Source organism: Scyliorhinus canicula, chromosome 13 (genome assembly GCF_902713615.1).
Source record: "Scyliorhinus canicula chromosome 13, sScyCan1.1, whole genome shotgun sequence".
Taxonomy (NCBI): Eukaryota; Metazoa; Chordata; class Chondrichthyes; order Carcharhiniformes; family Scyliorhinidae; genus Scyliorhinus; species Scyliorhinus canicula.
Genome location: NC_052158.1, coordinates 56,884,386 through 56,890,385, shown reverse-complemented (window position 1 = coordinate 56,890,385; position 6,000 = coordinate 56,884,386).

Genomic DNA, 6,000 nt, shown 5'->3' with positions numbered 1-6,000 from the left:
CCGCCTCGGAGAATGGCGGGGACCGGCGCGACGCTATGGACACCGGGGCTGCCCGAATTCTCCCAGCCGGATGGGCTGAAGTCCTGCCGACGTGACCATGGGTCATCTTATATAACGCCGTCAACCAGTGGTGATGGTTGACGCTGGACAGCGTGGAGGTAGGGCACGGCGTGGGTTGGCCGCAGGAGAAGTGACGGCGTGGCCGCAGTCTGTGTGGTGGGGGGGGAGGATGTGGGGGGGGGGGGGGGGAAGAGGGGGCGGGGGGTGAGGGGGGTGGAGGGGCAGAGGGGGGTGGAGGGGGTGAGGGGGCGAGTGCCGGGGAGAGGGGGCGAGTGTCGAGGAGGGGGAGAGGGCGAGTGCCAGGGAGGGGCGAGTGCCGGGGAGGGGGGAACGAATGCTGGGGAGGGTGGAGAGAGCAGGTGTCGGGGAGGAGTGAGAGGGCGTGCTGGGGAGGGGGGAGAAGGCGAGTGCCGGGGAGGGGGAGAGGGCAAGTGCCGGGGACGGGGGAGAAGGTGAAAGCATTGAGGGAGAACGAGGGAAGAAGGCCAGTATGGCTCTGAGGCAGAGCAGACAGGGAGATGTTGCTGGACAGAGCGGGTCTGGTGGCGTGAAGTGCATATGTTTTAATGCAAGAAGTATTACGGGTAAGGCAGATGAACTTAGAGCTTGGATTAGTACTTGGAACTATGATGTTGTTGCCATTACAGAGACCTGGTTGAGAGAACATAGAACATTACAGCGCAGTACGGGCCCTTCGGCCCTCGATGTTGCGCCGACCTGTGAAACCATCTGAAGCCTATCTGACCTACACTATTCCATTTTCATCCATATGTCTATCCAGTGACCACTTAAATGCCCTTAAATTTGGCGAGTCTACTACTGTTGCAGGCAGGGCGTTCCACACCCCTACTACTCTCTGAGTAAAGAAACTGCCTCTGACATCTGTCCTATATCTACCACCCCTCAATTTAAAGCTATGCCCCCTCGTGTTGGTCATCACCATACGAGGAAAAAGACTCTCACTGTCCACCCTATCTAACCCTATGACTATCTTATATGTCTCTATTAAGTCACCTCTCAGCTTTCTCCTCTCTAACGAAAACAACCTCAACTCCGTGAGCCTTTCCTCGTAAGACATTCCCTCCATACCAGGTAACATCCTAGTAAATCTCCTCTGAACCCTTTCCAAAGCTTCCACATCCTTCCTATAATGTGGTGACCAGAACTGCACGCAGTACACCATATGCCTTCTTAACAGCCCTATTAACCTGGGTGGCAACTTTCAGGGATTTATGGACCTGGATGCCGAGATCTCTTTGTTCATCTACACTACCATGAATCTTGCCATTAGTCCAGTACTCTGCATTCCTGTTACTCCTTCCAAAGTGAACCACCTCACACTTTTCCGCATTAATCTCCATCTGCCACCTCTCAACCCAGCTCTGCAGCTTATCTATGTCCCTCTGTAACCTATAACATCCTTCAGCACTATCCACAACTCCACCGACCTTCGTGTCATCTGCAAGTTTACTAACCCATCCTTCCACATCCTCTTCCAGGTCATTTATAAAAATGACAAACAGTGGCCCCAAAACAGATCCTTGCGGTACACCACTAGTAACTGAACTCCAGGATGAACATTTGCCATCAACCACCACCCTCTGTCTTCTTTCAGCTAGCCAATTACTGATCCAAACCGCTAAATCACCTTCAATCCCATACTTCCTTATTTTCTGCAATAACCTACCGTGGGGAACCTTATCAAACGCCTTACTGAAATCCATATACACCTCATCAACCGCTTTACCCTCATCCACCTGTTTGGTCACCTTCTCAAAAAACTCAATAAGGTTTGTGAGACATGACCTACCCTTCACAAAACCGTGTTGAGTATCGCTAAACAACCTGTTCTTTTCAAGATGATTATAAACCCTATTTCTTTTAACCTTTTCCAACATTTTACCCACAACCGAAGTAAGGCTCACAGGTCTATAATTACCAGGGTTGTCTGTACTCCCCTTCTTGAACAAGGGGACAACATTTGCTATCCTCCAGTCTTCCTGCACTATTCCTGTCGACAAAGACGACATAAAGATCAAGGACAAAGGCTCTGCAATCTCCTCCCTGGTTTACCAGAGAATCCTAGGATAAATCCCATCTGGCCCAGGGGACTTATCTATTTTTACACTTTCCAAAATTGCTAACACCTCCTCCTTGTGAACCTCAATCCCATCTAGCCTGGTCGACTGTACCTGAGTATTCTCCTTGACAACATTGTCTTTCTCCAGTGTAAACACTGATGAAAAATATCCATTTAACACTTCCCCTATCTCCTCTGATTCCACACACAACTTTCCACTACTATTCCTGATTGGTCCTAATCTTACTCTAGTCATTCTTTTGTTCCTGATATACCTATAGAAAGCCTTAGGGTTTTCCTTGATCCTATCCGCCAACGTCTTTTCGTGTCCTCTCCTCGCTCTTCTTAACTCTCCCTTTAGGTCCTTCCTGGCTAACTTGTAACTCTCAAGTGCCCTAACTGAGCCTTCATGTCTCATCCTAACATAAGCCTTCTTCTTCCTCTTGACAAGTGCTTCAATTTCCTTAGTAAACCACGGTTCCCTTGCTCGACAACTTCCTCCCTGCCTGACAGGTACATACTTATCAAGGACACGCAGTAGCTGTTCCTTGAAAAAGCTCCACATTTTGATTGTACCCATCCCCTGCAGTTTCCTTCCCCATCCTATACATCCTAAATCTTGCCGAATAGCATCATAATTGCCTTTCCCCCAGCTATAATTCTTGCCTTGCAGTATATACCTATCCCTGCCCATCGCTAAAGTAAACATAACCGAATTGTGATCACTATCACCAAAGTGCTCACCTACATCTAAATCTAACACCTGGCCGGGTTCATTACCAAGTACCAAATCCAATGTGGCATCGCCCATTGTTGGCCTGTCTACATACTGTGTCAGAAAACCCTCCTGCACACACTGCACAAAAACTGACCCATCTCTCGTACTCGAACTATATTATTTCCAATCAATATTTGGAAAGTTAAAGTCCCCATAACAACCAATGTAAAATGTGAGTCGGAATCATAATGTGACTGACTTACGTATATTCAGAGGTATGCCTACTGCAGACAAAAAGAACATGTCCAGGCATTGCAACTTTGTTGAATTGAACAAAAGCATGGAGGATAATATCTCCCTGGTGCATTCGTCATGACAATGCCTTGACCAATTAAAGTTGAAGAGGCAATCAAGGAGCACTTTTTCCTTGTGCAGTATAAATCATTGCTCCCTTTGAAATTTGGCATTTTTGTATCTGTCCTGATGAGTGTTTTGTTATGCTCTTGACGTAGCATAAGCTGCTTCCTTGATGTGCACTCTGACAAAGGAAGGTTCAGACGTGGAGATAGCTTCAACAAGTTTATTGAACTATTAACGATTCTCCTACTTGGATTTGACTCTACTGTTAATCCTTCTATAGCTACTCAGACTAACGAACCAGTCTGCTACAATCAACGTGGTGGGTGTGATGTTCAATCAACCCTGTGTCTGTACTCACTGAGTGTCTCCACTAGAAAGAGGGAGATCATGTGCGCTGTGTCCTTTATATATGGGTTGTGTAATGCCCCCCTGTGGTAGTGTCACCTCTGTGTGTATTGTGAATCCCCATTGGTCATGTCCTATCTTACTGACCTATTGGTTGATTGTCTGTGTGTCGTGTCTCTGGTGCTCCCTCTAGTGTCTATCTAGTCTATGTGTATTTACATTAACCCCTAGTGTATTTACAGTGATGCACATCACCATAATGAGTGCAAGGTGAAAAGCTTTGACAGTATGGGCGGGATTCTCCATATCCGGCGGGGCAGGGGTTCCTGGTGGGATGGAGTGGCGTGAAACACTCTGGCGTCAGCCCGCCCCAAAGGTGCGGAAACCTCCGCACCTTCAGGGGCTAGGCCGGCGCCGGAGTGGTTTGCGCCCTGCCGGCCGGCGTGGAAGGCCTTTGATGCCATGCCAGCTGGGGCCGAAGGGACTCCGCCAGCCAGCGCGGGTCCGTGCATGAACGGGAGCATCAGTGGATGCTGACGTCATCCCCGCGCATGCGCGGGGGGGAGGGGTTTCACCTACGCATCGGCCATCACGGAGACTGACACAGCCGACGTGTAGGAAGAGTGCCCCCACGGCACAGGCCCACCCGCGGATCGGTGGGCCCCGATCACGGGCCAGGCCACCGTGGGGGCACCCCCCAGGGCCAGATCACCCGCGCCGCCCCCCCGAGGACCCCGGAGCCAGTCCGTGCCGCTAGGTCCCGCTGGTAAGGGACCTAGTCTAATTTACGCCGACGGGACTGGCAAAGAACCAGCGGGACTTCGGCCCATCGGGGGCCGGAGAATCACCGGGGGGCGCCGCTGCGAGCAGCCACCGACCGGCGCGGTGCGATTCCCGCCCCAGCCGAAACTCCAGTGCCGGAGAATTCGGTGGCCTATATCTTTCAGTTATAGATCTATCCTGGTCACAACAGGCGAGGTCATTCTGGAATGTCGCTGTGGGAACCAAATAAACTGGATCTGTGTTGCAGCCAGGATGTACACCTGAATAGTCCCATGTTTCACAAAAAAAAGTGATAATATAGCTGAGGTCAGAAGAGAGACACATGGTTACAATACCGTGACAATTTGTATTAACAGATCTGTATATCTCTCTGCCAACTGCATCAAGTCAACATATTTTACAGCAAAAACACCCTCAAACCTAACAAAGAAACATCTCCAATAGTGCCATGCATTACAATGACTGGGTTGACTCAAGAATCTCCTCAATTTACAATAGAGAAAATCATTCAGCAAAGGAGGTTATTCAGTCCATCAAATTTGTGCAAGCTTTATCGCAGAGTTATCTAATTAATCCAATCTCTGCCCTTTCCCCATAGTCATGCGCGTTTCCTATTCAAGTATTTCTCCAATTCCCTTATGAAAGTTACTATTGAGTCTGCTTCCACTGCCTCTTCAGGCCACACCTTCCAGATCGTGGCCAGAATTTTATGTTGCCAGGGCAGGCACGCGCCATGATGTCATTGTGCACACGCAATATTTTGTTGGCGTGTGTTGGAAGCGCACCCGCTGACACTCAAGCAGGCAATTTAGCCCATTAAGGGGCCAAATTAATGCAATTTTATGTGGCCTGTCTGCTTTTAAGGTTGGCAGGGGGCCGATTAGCCGGACGGCCTTTACGTTTCAGCTTTTATCTTGATTCAGGGCAGAATGAAATATCAGGGCTCAAATAACAATCTAAAAGGTGTCTGTAGACTGCAGTTTGTGGTTGAATGTGCCGCCTCGACGTTCTTTGCATAGGGTTTCCATTGCAATTAATTTTTTGTATGTCTGCAGTCGCCTGAGACAAGTCCGGAGCAGCTATCCTCCCTCCCCCCTGAGGTTATAAAGTAAAAGCTCACCTTTTCTTTACCCTGCCCTCTCCCCACCCTCCCCAGCAACGCTGAGTGTTTTCCAGTGCACTTTCCATACTGGGAGGCCAGCGTGAAACCACATTCCGGGGTGGACCATGGCTGGAACCACGTTTTGTCCCCGCCTCCAGAAGCACTGAGGGCAAAATTCTCCGACCCCCACGACGGGTCGGAGAATAGCGGGAGGGCCTTCCCGACATTTTTCCCGCCCTCCCGCTATTCTCCCCCAACCCCGCCCAACTCCTGACCCGAATCGCTGCCGCCGTTTTTTTACGGCCGGCAGCGATTCACAGCTGTTCAATGGGCCGAAGTCCCAGCCCTTTACGCCGTTTTTACGAACGGCAAACACACCTGGTCTGGCCGTTCGTAAAAACGGCGTCACAAACTCGCTTTTCATAACCATGGCACCGATTGGCACGGCAGTACCACGGCCGTGCCAAGGGTGCCATGGGCCCGCGATCGGTGGGCACCGATCGCGGGCAGCGGGCCCGATGCCCGCGCACTCTTTCTCCTTCCGCCGCCCCG